Source organism: Mustela nigripes, chromosome 5, assembly GCF_022355385.1.
Source record: "Mustela nigripes isolate SB6536 chromosome 5, MUSNIG.SB6536, whole genome shotgun sequence".
Classification (NCBI taxonomy): domain Eukaryota; kingdom Metazoa; phylum Chordata; class Mammalia; order Carnivora; family Mustelidae; genus Mustela; species Mustela nigripes.
In genome coordinates, this window is record NC_081561.1 from 37,437,155 (window position 1) to 37,452,905 (window position 15,751).

The window sequence follows — 15,751 nt, forward strand, 5'->3', positions numbered from 1 at the left end:
TAATTGTTAAAACTTAGAAGCAACCAAAACATGCCCTTTAGTTGATGAATGAATAAATAAACTGTTATATGCAAACAATGGACTATTATTCAATGCTAAAACGAAATGAGCTATCAAGCCATGAAAAAGAGGAAACATGCACATTACTAAGTAAAAGGCTACATGCCATATGATTCCAACTATATGATATTCTGGAAAAGGCAAAGGTACAAAGACAACAAACAGCTCAGTTGATTGCCAATAGTGGGGAGATGGAGATGATGATGGGGAGATGAATAGGCAGTACACAGATAGTTTTTAGGACAGTGAAACTACTCTGTATGATATAATAATGATGTGTATATGTTGTTATACATTTGTCTAAACTCATAAGAGTATACAACACCATGAGTGAGCCCTAAAGTAAACTATGGATTTTGGGTGACTACAATGTGTCAATGTAGCTTCATCTTTGGTAGAAGATGCATGGTTCTGGTAAGTGTTGATGATCATGGGGAAGGGGGAGTGAGGTTTTGAAATGCATGCAGAGGGGGCAGAGGAGTATATGAAAAATCTCTGTACCTCCTTTCCAATTTTGTTGTAAATTTAACATTGCTTTTTTAAAAAGTCTCTTAAAAATAGTAATATCCCTAAACAAAGACAGAAAGGGAATCCCCAAGTGATCAAACACTATAAAAGAATTCAAAGCCAAGATGCAAAGTATGAGCTGATAATGTTCCTGGGCTGGGGGAATCTAAAGGAAATGGGTGGTGATTTTCCTTCTTGATGTTTATCTAAATTTCACCTGTTTCTATACCAATCAATATTTCCTATTCTTATCACAAATAAAAAATTTTGTTTTATGTACCCAAATAATTTTTTAAATATTTTTATTACTTTGCATGAGAAATATATTAATTTTGCTCTTAATATTTTATAAAAGTTAATCAGAAGAAACATGCTCTCAACAGAGCGAGAGATCTTGTATATTTTCTTTAATAACTAATGTGATTAACTAGTATAACACATTTTTAATAATCATTACAGCTATACAAATATAAATTAAGGGGCACCTCAGTGGCTCAGTTGGTTAAGCATCTACCTTCTGCTCAGATTATGATCCCAGGGTCCTGAAATTAAACCCCCTGTGGTGGCAGGCTCCCTGCTCACAAGGAGTCTGTTTCTCCCTCTCCCCCCTCCTGCTGCCCCTGCTTGTGCTTGCTTGGTCTTTTTCTCTCTCGTAGTAATAAATTCTTAAAAAAAAAAATTAACTAAAATCCACAGGTTCCAATTTTCACTGACTTGACTATAACCCTGGGAAATTCATTTTATATTTGTCTGTCTCAATTTACCCATTTGTAAAAACCTACTTGATAATAGGCTTAATTTACTTCTAATGGCAGTAAGAGACTTAATTAATGTTGGTAAACTAATTTTCTTTAGTTAAGCAGGCTAGATAATTACTCATTACTTTAGTGTTCTTAATTTTGAAATTGTTTTAAGATGTTTAAATAATTAAATCTGTGAAATTTTAATGGCCTTTATTTTAATTCAAATAATCACAACATATTTTAATTTTTTGGTCCTCTTTTTTCTCCTTTTTAATTAAACTATAATTGACATACAATATTAGATTAGTTTCCGATGTACAACATGTTTTTATACATTACAAAATGATCTCCTTAATAGATCTAGTTACTCTATGCCTCTCTACAAAGTTGTTACAATATTACTGACTACATTCCCTATGCTGTACGTTATATCCCTATGACTTATTTATTTTCTAACTGGAAATTCATTTATTTTAATTCTTAAGGCATATATTTGGCTTTTCAAAGTGATAGTTTTTTTTCTGTTTAATTAAATACAAACTATACCAAGATACCCTCTCCTAAAGGTAAAACTCTTGACACCTCATTTCCTACATATATCTCTTGGTAAAATTCATTTCCTACATGTAAGCCAATATGATTAAACTAAGAGGATTCACTGTAAATTAAAAATATATATCAATATATTATACACCTGAAAGTAATATAACACTGTGTGTTAACTATACTTCAATTAAAATAAGCTTAATAAAACTTCAAAAACAAAATATAAAATCATTAATTAAAAAACATATATCAATGGATTTTAAATGAACTTTAAATATTGACTTCACTCATCTTATTTCTTCAAATATATTGTAAATATGTGTGTGTGTGTGTGTGTGTGTGTGTGTGAGAGAGAGAGAGAGAAAGAGAGATTGGGTGGAGGGATAGAGTATGATCTCAACATAAGTTTGTTAGAAGTAAACTTTATTACAAATGTGAAGCTGTTGTAAATAGGTAAAGCAAAATAGGCTTGGATATTTAAGAACAAGAATATATATTGTTTTACCATATCTCTTCTTCCAATAAGTTAAAAAAAATTTAAGGAAAGTAATTTTTGTCTCTCTTTTATCACCATGCCACTTTTTTCCTAATATCCTAGCCTTAGTTGTGCCGAATGCATTTTTCTCACTTCCTTTTATGCCCCACATAATCAGACCTTCTTCTGAGAAAAAGTAATGTGGAGAAAACTGCCTTAAAATTAGCTTTTCACAAAAGATGACATAAAATATCAGTGCAAAGAAAGAGATAATAGATCTAGGGAAAGCATGTCAGGTTAGGTATTCTGGAGCATTTCCCTGTCTTTCAGGGGAAAGGGCAGAAATTTTCAGTTCACTAATAATAATTTACATAAGATTTTAGTGTTCCAGGAACAGTGCTGAGGGACATTTGCAAAGCCGGCCTCACTAACTGAAGAGTTGCTTTTTCCAAGGACTTTACCCATTCCATGGGTGAAGCGAGCCTGTGTATCCAACTTGTTCTGTTTAAGAGCATCTGTGCTCATTATTGGCCATTTCCCTGTGTTCTTTTCCTTAGTCATTAACCTAGCTACATGTCTTTTCTCATTAAATCTCTCATGAAAACATTTGTTGGTACTTTCAAGACAATACAAAATTTGGTCAGGTCTCAGTTATCCACATGGAGACTCTGTGTTGTACATTGCCTTTTTATTCCTACTCCACTAAATCAAAGGATGAATAAGGAAGAGTTGTATGATATAATGCTGGAAAGATGTACTAATGTCAAATTATGAAAAGTCCCAAAGGTTGTAGCAAGGAATTTTGTACTTTATGAAGGATGGCAGTGGAAATCTTTGGAAGGTGTGTGAGAGTGAAGTGTAATAGTTGAGTGGTAACCAGAAGAAATATTTAAAAGATTATAATAATTTAATCTTATTCTATTCTAATAGATTAAAAAGGATAGAGTTTGAATCAGAGAAAATAATTAGGAGATTATTTTAATCAGTGAAGCAGTGATGAGGTTCTGAACTAAAATGATGTTATTGGAGATGGAGAGAAAAGGACCATTGAGAGATTTCAGAAGTAGAAGTTTGGAAGAGTAGAGATGACCCAAGGCTTTGACAAGAGTGACAAGGAGGACTGGGATGCAAAAGGAGAAGGATAATCTTGGGCACGTTGAAGCTCTATGAGCCAGGGCATCTATCAGGTGAGACTAGAAAGGTAAGGAATGAAGGCAGGAGTGACAGAGTCCACAGACAGCATCCATGAGGTGGAGAGGGGTGAAAGAGCCATGGGGAGATCACAGAGCACAGAGGGAGGTGGAAGGAACAGAAAACTCACCATGAGAGGAAATAAGGTGAATGTGTGGAGAAGGCAAAGTCAAAGAAAGAAAGTTCAAGAAGAAGAGTCCCTCAGTCTCAAAGGTGGCTGGGAAATAAAAAAGGATGAGGGTGAAAGGGAGGCCATGGAATTTGTCCCAGAGAGTGAGTGAGGCCATGGCCCTAATCAGCTGATCAAGTCACCCAGTGTTCAACTGTCCATGTCACTGGTCCTCTCTCTGGCAGAAAGAATTGAAAGTTGACTCTAACGACACCTTCAATGTGGTGGCCTATCATTATAGTCCCTTTTCTCTGTTTTTAACCTATTGCCTTTGTCTCTTGAACCTGGATCATAAAACCAATGTTTGAGAAGCATACCTACTAGTAAACTCTGAGAAATCCTGGATACCTGTGGTATGTGTTACATATAAATGACATGAAGAGGCATTGCCAAATTAAGTCTCTTTCCAATGCACAATCCTTGGTTATTATAATTCTAGTCCTTTAGAGAAGTGAGTAAATACTTCTTTTCAGAATAAAACTTTAATTTTCTGGGAAACACTTTTTGTAACAAATCTACAAGCACTTTTCAAGGAGTAAATGCCAAATGATCTGTTCAAAAGTGGTCACTTACTTCATATAAGTGAATAAGCTCTTTTCATCCATCTTACTCTACAGTATCATTGCCCATTAGGCCATTGCTGTCTGCTTTAATACCTAAGTGCTAACATGCTCCTAAAAAAAGCATGGAAGATCAGCCAGCAGCCCTTGCTATACGGAATGTAAAAGTCACCTGTCTCTAACAAAGTTCATGACCACCATTTGCCCAGTTTGTACGACAGCCAGTTCCATAGCTCTGCTTTGTGGCTAGCATAATATTTTATCCTAAGTGGGTAGATCGCCAATGCCGGTGTGGTATGAAGTAGATTTACAAAGAGACTAATGTGGTTCACGCTTGCATGGGCCCTTTCCATTATCGTATATTATTATAAAATCTGCAAAAGTGAGATATTTTAATAATAATCAGCTATCGGTACTATTTCTTTCCACCTTGACTACCACTCTCCCACAAACTCAGTCACATTTTCCCTCCTATCTGTTAGTGTTGGGGCCATGTGTGTCTCTGGGGTCAGCCAACAGGAACTTAAATTTGGGAATCAATTAGTCTGAGATAGCACTTCCATGTTATTGCTAGCAGTTCTAATGAAGGAATGGTTTCAAGGAGTACTTCCACCACCCACTCTTGTGTCTGCTCCCCCAGGGGTCATACTGTATGGTGAACATGTCCTAGGGAGCCTGGTATCAGAAGCATGTGGGTGGCACACAGTCTAGCTGTGGAAAACAAATCTCACAGCTCCTATGAAAAAGAAACTTAGCAATAGTGTCCCCCAAATTGATAACAACCCTAAAAACATGAAAAATAATGAGTTGTGATGCTAGGAGAAGCTTTTCTAAGCTGCCAAGAAAAAAAAAGACAAATTCCAATCAAACATGCTCAACATGCTAAAGGAAAAACAGAATTATCTTTCAAGTCTTCCTAATTGAAAAATATTATGGAACAGTCAACATATGAGGTGTCAATCAAGCATATGTAGCCAAAGGAAAAAAAATAGGAGAAAACTATCATAGAGGTGAGTCCATAATGAATAAAAATACTGCATTATTTGTATTATTTTTCTGTATTTTGCCATGCTGATAGGGTCTCCTTCATGGACATACAGTCATGCAGTCACATGGGACCTCACACTCGGTTGGGCCCAGTGCTTGGTTTAATGCTCTGCTGTCGGGACCCCTCAGTGGTTCAGTCAGTTAAGTGTCTCCCTTTAGAGGCTCCTGGGATTGAGCCCTGAGTCAGGCTCCCTGCTCAGTGGGGTGTCTGCTTCTCCCTCTCCCTCTGCCCCTCTGTCTCCCACTGCTTATGCTCTCTCTCTTTCTCTAATAAATACATAAATAAATAAATAAAATCTTTTTTTTTAATGGTCTGTTGTCTCCATTTTGAAATTCTTAATATTTGGCCAAGCACCCACAGAGTTTCATTTTGCATCGTACCCTACAAATTATGTACTGGGTCCCAATACCAGCCTGCCCAGTGGTGGTAAGGACAGAAAAGAATTTTTGCAGTAATTGAAACAAGAAATAACACATCCTAGATGGGGAAGGATTTCTCAGCCTTTAAAAAAGTTGTCATGCCTTGTGATTTCTCATTCTGAATAACTACCCTTTTGTACCTATTATTGATTTCATACATGGGTCTTCTTTTTCTTTAAAAAAAGAAAATGCTCTCCCCTCCCTCTAACCCCCCTGCCCACAATTATATAAGCCTCAGGCCCCACAAGACCTCTAGCATGTATGTGTCCTTCAGGCTCTACTTATCCTGAACTGAATAACAGCTGGTAAATTATTCAGACTCAATTCCTTGCCTTCTGTCCAACTTGTGATCATTTCTCAGCTTTTTAGCTTTTCGTTTGGCAGAGACTGAGATGAAGTAAAGGGAGGAAAAACACAACTTGGCCAATTCTCATGATTTGTTAAGAGCTCCAGAAATCAAAGAAGAAGTGTGGAGATTGAAAAGAAGGGGTTTTGGTATTGTTTGACACTTTCTTTTTGAAAGCCCTATACCTTCATTCCTAAGCTCCACCACTGAAGGGAGATGTATCTAATAATATCCTTATTTTGTGCTGCCTATAGAGCAGCTTTCAAGTTATGAGAGGACATTTCTCAGTTGTGAATTTCCCTTGCTCTTTTCCTTCACTCCACTGTGAACTTGTTATGGTTGGGAAGCTGGAGACAGTAGCCAGCTCATTAATTCAGTGTTAGAAAAGGGTTGGTGTGGGGGAGCAGAGCCAAAGCTTAGATCTATGTGACCTTTCTCAGGAACATGGTTCTCCCCATCTATGGGAGTGACAGCCCCTATATTCAATCTCACATTGGTATAACGCTCTCCTACAAGTCTATTTTAAGGCTGAATTCACATAAATTTTTCACTCTTATTAATAGGCAGAATTGTTTTCCTAAGCTGGTAAAATCTGAAAGGTACTCATTTCTTTGGGCAATGATGAATTCTTTCTTAATATGCACAGTGAACCTTCACCCATGTCTACCCCAAAGAATCTGGAAACAGTGATTAAACTCCAACTAATTTTCTTCAAAAAATTGATTATCCATAAATTCTAAGGAATTTGGGGGGAAACTGGTGAGTTAATACAGGGAGTTTCTTCAATATATTAATTTTCATTTTTTTAGATGAGGTTTGAAATTAGATTCAGATTGCAAATTACAGCTTTGTATGGGCTCCCCACTGCTAGCTAGTGAAATCCTCTGGCTTCTGGGGATGAAGCAATTTGGCTCCCTGTAATAGGACTGTGAGAATCTTATTTCCCACTGGTAGAATAATAGGTCTGCAGCCTGAAATGTAGGAATCCAACATTTGCTCTTTGACTGGGTCACCAGTAGGGATACATAAACGCAAAGCAAACAAGCATGGTAAAACAGCAATCTGCCTGTACATTTCAAATTTATTCTAAAGCCCACCCTCCAACTCATTTTACTCATTTCCTCAGATATGGCTCACAAAACAATTTTCCTCTCTGAGAAAGGAATTAACCTTCTGGTAGTTTCTGGGCATGTGGCACATCTACAGTTGGCACTTCTCGCACCCCAGCCACACAGTGGTAGATTCCCCAGTGGGTTCTTTTTCCAGGCATAAAAAGAAGGTTCTTTCCGTTGAGGAGTCTGAAATCTATTGCAGACAGATTGACAAAACATGATAAAACATGTGGTGATTAACTGCTGTGACTGGGCCTTATTGGGCCTTTAAGAAGAGCTTAGGAGTTGGTTAACAGGACACAGCTTCCATCTTTACCGTTAAATACATACCAACTGACTGCCTGACTTCATACTCAATCACGAATTTTTCTCTCTCTAGGGGATATTTCCCCAACAGAGACTGTTGATTCAGTCATAGCATCTAGTTTTCAAATATACCTGCTTCCTCAGAGTTTCTTGGAACTTCCTGCACAGTTTCAATTAATTTCACTGCTGCTTTTGGTTACTTGGGGCGGGGAAGAGGGCGGGGCGGTGGGGGATGCAAAGGAAGAGAACAGATTCCAAAACAGTTTGTCAAAATTGTTTTGCCTCATGTGGTTTTCTGTTGCCCTTTCTGCTGTGTCTTTGAGTGTTTGGAAGCAATTTATGTTGCACTAAGACTGTTTTTCTTTCAGAAGTTCCCGCATTTGAAATTCAAATCTCAACTGTCAGCAGGCTGTTTGCTCCAACTGTGCCTTTTCATAAGGCCCTTAGCAGGGTCCCTTATGGCATATTCCTCAAACCAGAAGCTTTCTTACGCCAAAGGCCCAGAAGGCTTCTATTCTAGCTGGCGGGAAGAGAGTTTGAAAGAGTGGGTTCATCCTTCTTGCTTTTGTTTGGCAGCTACTACCGAGAGTTCTTTGCCTCAAATTCAGGTCAGATCCTCTTTAGCTCTATACACCAATATGGCTTTGTACCCTGGTTTTGTCGTGTTCGTTCCTATGCCTGTGTTGGCAGTGTTGAGCTAGAATAAGGACTCGGGCCTGGTAACCACCCAGGAAACAAGTTCTCAGTCTCCTGCTCTCTCTCCCGGCATCATTCTCCCATTGACAGAAGACTTGCAGTGTTCTCTAACAATAAAAAATTAAGACCTTTCTAAATTTTAAGTAATCACAACTTTAATTAAACTTACCAACCTGTGTTATTATATTTGTAATAGTCTCTTGAACTCTTCAACTTTGTGTAAAAGTAGAATTTCCTTTGTTACATTTGTTCATCCACAGGAACCATATTTAATACATTCTTCAGGCAAGGAAGCCTGGGGAAGAGGCATGGGGATTGCCATATGGCAATGGACACAAAGTATGGAGATTTTAATGTCGTATGTTAACACTACCAGAAAGCATCCACTACAGAAGAGGCAGTAAATAACTAAGAGGACAAAGTGGCCTGGCCAGTTAACATTGGCCAATCATCAGTCACCCTAGACCTGGCTATGATGGCTACAGAAAAGATGCACATGGACCCAGCAGTGCAAATTTCCGCTTACCAGAGCCAAACCTGTTATTGCTGCCTCTGAATGCCCACCAGCTAGCAACAGAAACCAATTTGAATCCCCAGTATATTTTATCTCTCAAAGAGTCCAATAGGCTACTTGTGACAAGTTGACTACTTTGGACCCCTTCCATCCTGGAAAAGTTAGTGGTTTACCTTCACAGTGTTAGATACCTATTCCATCTATGGTTTTGTCTTCTCTGTCCTCAAAACCACAGCCAGCACCACTATCTGGAGGCTCACGGGATGCCTGGTCATAGGCTTGGAATCTATACCACATAGTATCTAACTTGAGGCTAGGTTAAGGAAGATACTAATTACTATAAAATTACAATGGGGGTGCTGCAATTAAGAGAGGTACAGGGAGACTGGCAGAGTTCTGTTTCTTTAACAAACATTGGCGTTAGCCTGGTGGTGGGTATTAAGGAGGGCATGTATTGCATGGAGCACTAGGTCTGGTGCATACACAATGAATCCTGGAACACTGAAAAAATAAAATAAAAAATTTTAAAAATGAACATTAGAAAAATTTAATGAAATCTTTGGTTAAATTAAAAATTTAGCCTACATATGGCCAAAAAACTTGATGAAAGAAGTTCAACATCAGTGGTAAACAAAGAAATCCAAATTAAACCAAGAAGTACCATTTTTCACTTACCAATTTGAAAAAGCTGCAAAAGAGGAATTATAGTCAACTAAGGATAATGATGCAAATAAATGGGTAAGTTTATACATTCCACTTGGGAGGTGAGTATACACTGGTACAGGTTTTTTGGATGAACTTTTGGCACTACATGTCAAAATGTAGATCATGTATTTTTATGACCAAAAGAGCAAAACTATAAATAAACTATTTCAAGATAATGATTTTTTTATTTTGATCTTTCTATTATTTGAATTATTTATATATTCTTTATAATTATTTTAAGATAATTAGACAAATATGCAAAGATACATATGTGTCAATTCATAAATACATTTATGATAATAAATATACATAAATCTACTTAAACAATAATTCTACATAATGGAATACTATTAATTATTACAGTTATTATGTTCAAATAAACTTATTTATTCACAAGGAAAGATGACCACAAGTTGGTTAAGAACAGAAACTGGGTCTGAAAGCAAAATATGAAGTAAGATGGTATTTTTATAAAAATACATGTGTGTATACATACATATGCTCACACATAACACTGAAAAAGCCTACAAGAACAGAAAATGGGCATAGTTATCTCTTGGTGAGATTATGGTAATTTTTAAGACTTACCCATGTATTATAACTTTCTTAAGATTAACAAATGTTATTATCTATAATCATGAAAAAAATAAGTAAAATTTTGGAAATAGTCTAATAAGTTCAGACCTCGCTATACATGAGCCAAAATGAGTTCTCAACTGAGTTTGAGGATTTCATTTATCATAGGAACACCAGCAGTGGTACTGTGTAAATATTTTTAGATAAATATTATTTCTCTTTTCTTGGAAGTTCTCAACATATTTACCTACCACTTAGGTATATTGAAGAGCTTATACAATTTTCCCTTTTATATGTAGTCATAACAGAGATAATTAAAAAGTTCTAAAAACTAAAAAGTCTTGAAGGAAGAGTCCTATTAATATCCATTCATTTATTCAACAATTGAACAGGTATATAGTTGAGTGGGGGAGAGAGATAGATAAATATGACATGATAATTATGATGTTGTGATGACATACACGGTATGGCTTTTCAGTAGGTGACTGACCTAGGCTTGTGGCTTGCCCTTCAGCTCCCTCCTTAGGGAATCCCAGCAGAAACTCAAATCATTTAGGTTTCCTCAGAATGAAGGCAGAGAATGTCTTTAAGCAACTTCTGTTGTAGAACTGCAAACAACTCTGATGTATAAGAGAGGGAGTAAGAGAGAAATGAAGAGACCATCAAACCCAAATAAACTTCATTCTTTCTGAGTCTTCATCAGCAGTGAATACACATTATAATATGAGTAACATCTTGTGTCATGGTTTAGAGGGACATCCATGGACACAATGTAGAGAGTATAGAATTTCCGTACATCTGGGCAGTTGATATGCAGAAGTTATTGGATGCTTTTACAGTATAAATAAATGTTTTCTTTTTTTTTAATTTAAAGATTTTATTTATTTGACAGAAAAAGATATTACAGCAAGAGAGGGAATACAAGCAAGGGGCGTGGGAGAGGGCGCAGCAGACTTATTTTAGCAAATTCTTATTCCTGAGTATTTCTCTAATTTCTTTAATTACTGCAAAATCCCAAATGTAAATCTTACTGCTGCCTGCCAGGGTGATTATATTAAAAAGCTTCCATGCTCTTTGCTCACTTTCCCACATTGACATTAGTGGTTCATTAATATTAAAGAGACCTGCAGTACCGTGAGTATTAGCTAATCATAGTGAAGACTATCTTTGGAATCTGTCAAGCATAGACCTGGCTTCTATTTTTATAGCTTGACATGCACAATAGGCTGATCTATTTTTAAAACTATCTATCAATACAACTTTGACTAAAAGAAAATTGCCTGATTTAAGATGCATGCTTTAACCAATGTAAATATCACCAAAGAAAAATATAATTTAAATTGCTACTTTTGAGAAATAAAAATGGCAAACACATATTCTGTTCAGTGCAGGCTATTGCGCCAACTTTTGTGAAGCTAAAAGAATAAGCCTTCTAGAAGTGTTTGTGTAACATAGGAAAAAGAACATCTACCACGCATCATGCAACCCATATAGCTCTTCTGCTTTCATTTGCCATTGGGTACAGGTACATTTGAACATGCACCTGAATAGTCTTCTGGACGTGGAGTTAAATCTTATGTTCCATCATTTGGTCATGTCCAGAAGACCTTCGGAACTGAATAGAAAATTGTCGAAGTTAGGATAAAAACAATATCACTATATTCTTGATTTCACTCTCTGGTCAACATATAGACATAGAAAGGCTCTTTAAAATATCTTAGTTAACATTCAGTATTTACTATGTTAGTGATCACTGCCAGTCATCTCCAATAATGAGTCAACCATTATCAAGTGCCTACTTTATAAAAGACACTCTGCTGGACCATGTGGGAAAACTGAGAGAGAGAGAAAGAGAGAGAGAGAACCTGCCCACAGGCCCCTATGACCTGGTTAGGAAGACAAGAGAGATGCTTGATATGAGCTGATAACCAATCAGTAAAGCATGCATATGTGGATGACATTTATAGACACTGGGGCAGCCTTTATAAGAAAAAAAAATTTTTTTTTAAGCTGTTTATTTGATACTAGGCAAAAAGTCCAAATTGTGGTATTACCTTACACTGGTTAATTCTCCTTGAGTCTGTTTCCTCACCTCACAGAAGGCAACTCCTCCATTTTATATAGATGGGAAGTCAAAAAGCCAGATTCAAATCCTCACTCTAAATTCCGAATTCTTTCATTGTTTAGAGAAACAAGGATGTCAAAGGAAGCATGCTGCCTGCTGCAGTAAGTGCATTTTTTATCCTTTCTTTTTTTTTTAAGATTTTATTTATTTATTTGACAGAGAGAGAGATCACAAGTAGGCAGAGAGGCAGACAGAGAGAGAGAGGAGGAAGCAGGCTCCCTGCTGAGCAGAGAGCCCGATGGGGGACTCGATCCCAGGACCCCGAGATCATGACCTGAGCTGAAGGCAGCGGCTTAACCCACTGAGCCACCCAGGCGCCCTATCCTTTCTTTTAATAGCAGGAAAGATTATAAAGGATCTCATCCTTCACAAAAAGTCAAGATTAAGTAGTGATTGATACTACTGAAGTTCAGCCCAAGAGCAAACCCTGTGAAAAATAAGGTAAGGTGTTTCTTTTAAAACTTTCCCTCAGTGTGTTTTTCTGTTTATCAATAGTTTATGTCTATAGTTTATGTTTAAGGCTATAGTTTATGTTTAAGACTAACTCTTCACATTATTTTAAGGCTTTTATTTAATAGAAAAAGCATTCATGAGTTTGGAAACATTAGTTTTTCTCATTTCCTGGTATTTGGATAAAGCCCAATTAGATGGTGTTTTAGCACCACTCTTTTAGAAAACAGAGCCTAGGGGTGAGGATTAATCTTCTAACGATTTGAGAAATGCAAGACTGAGGTAGTGAATGCACAGTGTGAAGGATAAAGGGAGAGAGAAGAAAGGAAAGGATAGTATGATTCTGAGTTCTACTGTCCTGGCTGTTGCTTTCTCCACAACTAGTTATTGAGAAATACAGAAGTAGCTCAACAGGTGCCTGTTCTCTCAGCATTTAGAACTTCTCCTGTTAGTTGTAAGGAGGAGCTGCCCCTAAGAGTAGTAAATGCCAGACAAAGGAGGGGGGATTATTAGTCAACCCATTCCAACCCCCTTTTTTCCTTTGAGCAAGGACTACCCCACTGGAGGCTTACTCCCCTGAACTTTGGAGCTGGATTAATCAACTCCTCAGTGATAGCTCAGATCTGATGCGGCCACTTAGTGACTTCCAGGACCACTGCCTGCAATGTGACGTTTCATCTAAGTCCAAAAGTGTTTAGCCAACCAGTGCAGGAAAGAAGAAAGAGACATTATTGAGAAAGCCTAAGAAGGCGTGCAAGATTTCTATCTAGTAGAGATGATTAATAGAACATAATTTTCATTTCTTTTAGCACCTGTCATAATATGTAACAATACCTTTTGTGTTCTTTTATTATGTTCAGTTAGCCAGCATATAGTACATCATTAGTTTTTGATGTAGTACAATATATAGTGCATATCCTTACATGTGCCCTCCTTAATAGCTATCACCTGGTTACTTCATCTCCTCCCTTCTATAACCTTGTTTCCCAGAGTCCAGAGTCTCTCGTGATTTGTCTTCCTCTCTGCATTCTTCCCCTTCAGTTTTCCCTCCCTTCCCCTATGGACCTCCATGCTATTCCTTATGTCCCACATATGAGTGAAACCATATGAAATTGACCCTCTTTCCTTGACTTACTTCACTCAGCATAATCTCCTCCAGTTCCATCCATGTCGATGCAAATGGCAGCTATTCATCCTTTCTGATGGCTGAGTAATATTCCATTGTATATATGGACCACATCTTCTTTATTCATTCATGTGTTGAAGAACATCTCAGCTCCTTCCAGACACTTCTCCAAAGATGACATAGAAATGGCTAACAGACACATGAAAAAGTCCTCATCATTACTAACCATCAGGGAAATACAAATCAAAACCACAATGCGATACCACCTTACACCAGTTAAAATGGCAAAAATCAACGACAAGAAACAACAAATGTTGGCAAGGATGTGGAAGAAGGGGAGCCCTCTTTTACTGTTGGTGGGAATGCAAGCTGGTACAGCCACTCTGGAAAACATAATAGCTTTTAAACAGTAAGTACTCAGTAGCTATTGGTTCAGAGAACTAAAAAGAGGTATATCTGCAAAATGGTAGCATAAGAAGATCCAAACTCACCTCCTCCCATGGACACACCAAATCTATATTCTATGTATTTATGATTCATTTCCCTCTGAAAAAGATCTGAAATCTAGATGAACCACATCTCCACAACAAACAATAAAAGACCATATCACATTTTTAGTTTCACCAAAAACCCCATCCACAACACTTAGTAGGGTGGAATCTCACCAGTATAGTGCTTCTATCAAAGGAGCAAGGGGTTGGTGCCCCACTCAGGAACCCTGACCCCTGTCATCTTCCCCAGAGAGATGAACCCCAAAAATGACTGGCTTAGAAAACCAACAGTACTGACATCCAAAGTACTCAAAGTGCTGTAGGAAACTGAGATTCCCCTTTTAAAGGGCTCACCTACATCTCACTCACTTGAAACCCAGGAAGAAAAATAAAAGGCAAACTTCCCCAGCAGTTTGAAGAGCATCTAAATGATACATGAAAGAGATCAATTTGCTAATCTAAAACATCTGCTGGAGGTGCCTGGGTGGCTCAGTTGGTTAAGCAACCAAGTCTTGATCTCTGCTCTGGTCATGATCTCAGGGTCATGGGATCAGACCCCACTTTGGGCTCCATGCTCAGTACGGAGTCTGCTTGTCCCTCTCCTTCTGCTCTTTTCCCACTCCCACTCCCTCTCTCTCTTAGATAATTTTTTTAATTTAAAAAATAAAAGCATCTGCTGGAAGGGGAAGGGACAACTTAAACTCTCCCCAGAAAAAGCGGCACTGGTGGATGCCATTTTTGTACTCTGCACCTATCTGCTATATGAAAAACCTTGGTGGCAACACCGTTTTGCCACCTTGCTGAGACAGGTCAGGGCCAGCAGTGGTGGCACTATCCTATTGCCTTGTTGAAGCAGGAAAGCACAGATATTTGCAGCACTCCCCTGCTCTGTAGCTGGGGCCAGTGAGCACAGATGGCTGCAGCATTCTCCCACTACCCTGTAAAGTCAGTGAGTTCAGGCAGTTGATGAGCACCAGTGGTAGCTGCATTCTTCTATTTCCAGCCTAAGGCTGGCATGTGCACACAGACAAGGCACTCTCCCACTGCATTCCTCCTGCAGCTGCAGACTGTACACAGTCAAAAACATTTTCCCTTTGCTTTTCTGAAGCTGTGAGCATACTCTACCCCCTACACTATCCAGCTGTGTCGCTAAAGCCAGCAGGTGGGGGTAATCTACACAGGGGATGCCCCTCAATTGCATGGCCCTGGTGGCCAAGGAGACTGGCATTCCTGAGCTCCCTGGAATGTAACAATCCAAACTACTGTTCTTGGCAGGCCACCACCCCCCAGAACACTGCACAAAGAGCACACTGAAACACAATCCAGTCATCCTGTGAAAAAAGCCTATTAACTTAACCTGGAACTTCAGCCTGAGGGACAGGCTTCAGGTTTCCCACACATTTAGAGGTTAAGGAGGTGCTCCCAGGAAACACAAACTGGGAGACACCATCCTATGGACCCCCACCCCACCTTGGCCTGTGTCTTGATGAGACTTCCCAGAAAGGATCTTATAAACTCATCTGAAGCCCCAATTTTTGTAACTGTCACCCATTGGCACCTCCAGATCTGGTCTGGAAGCCAGCAGA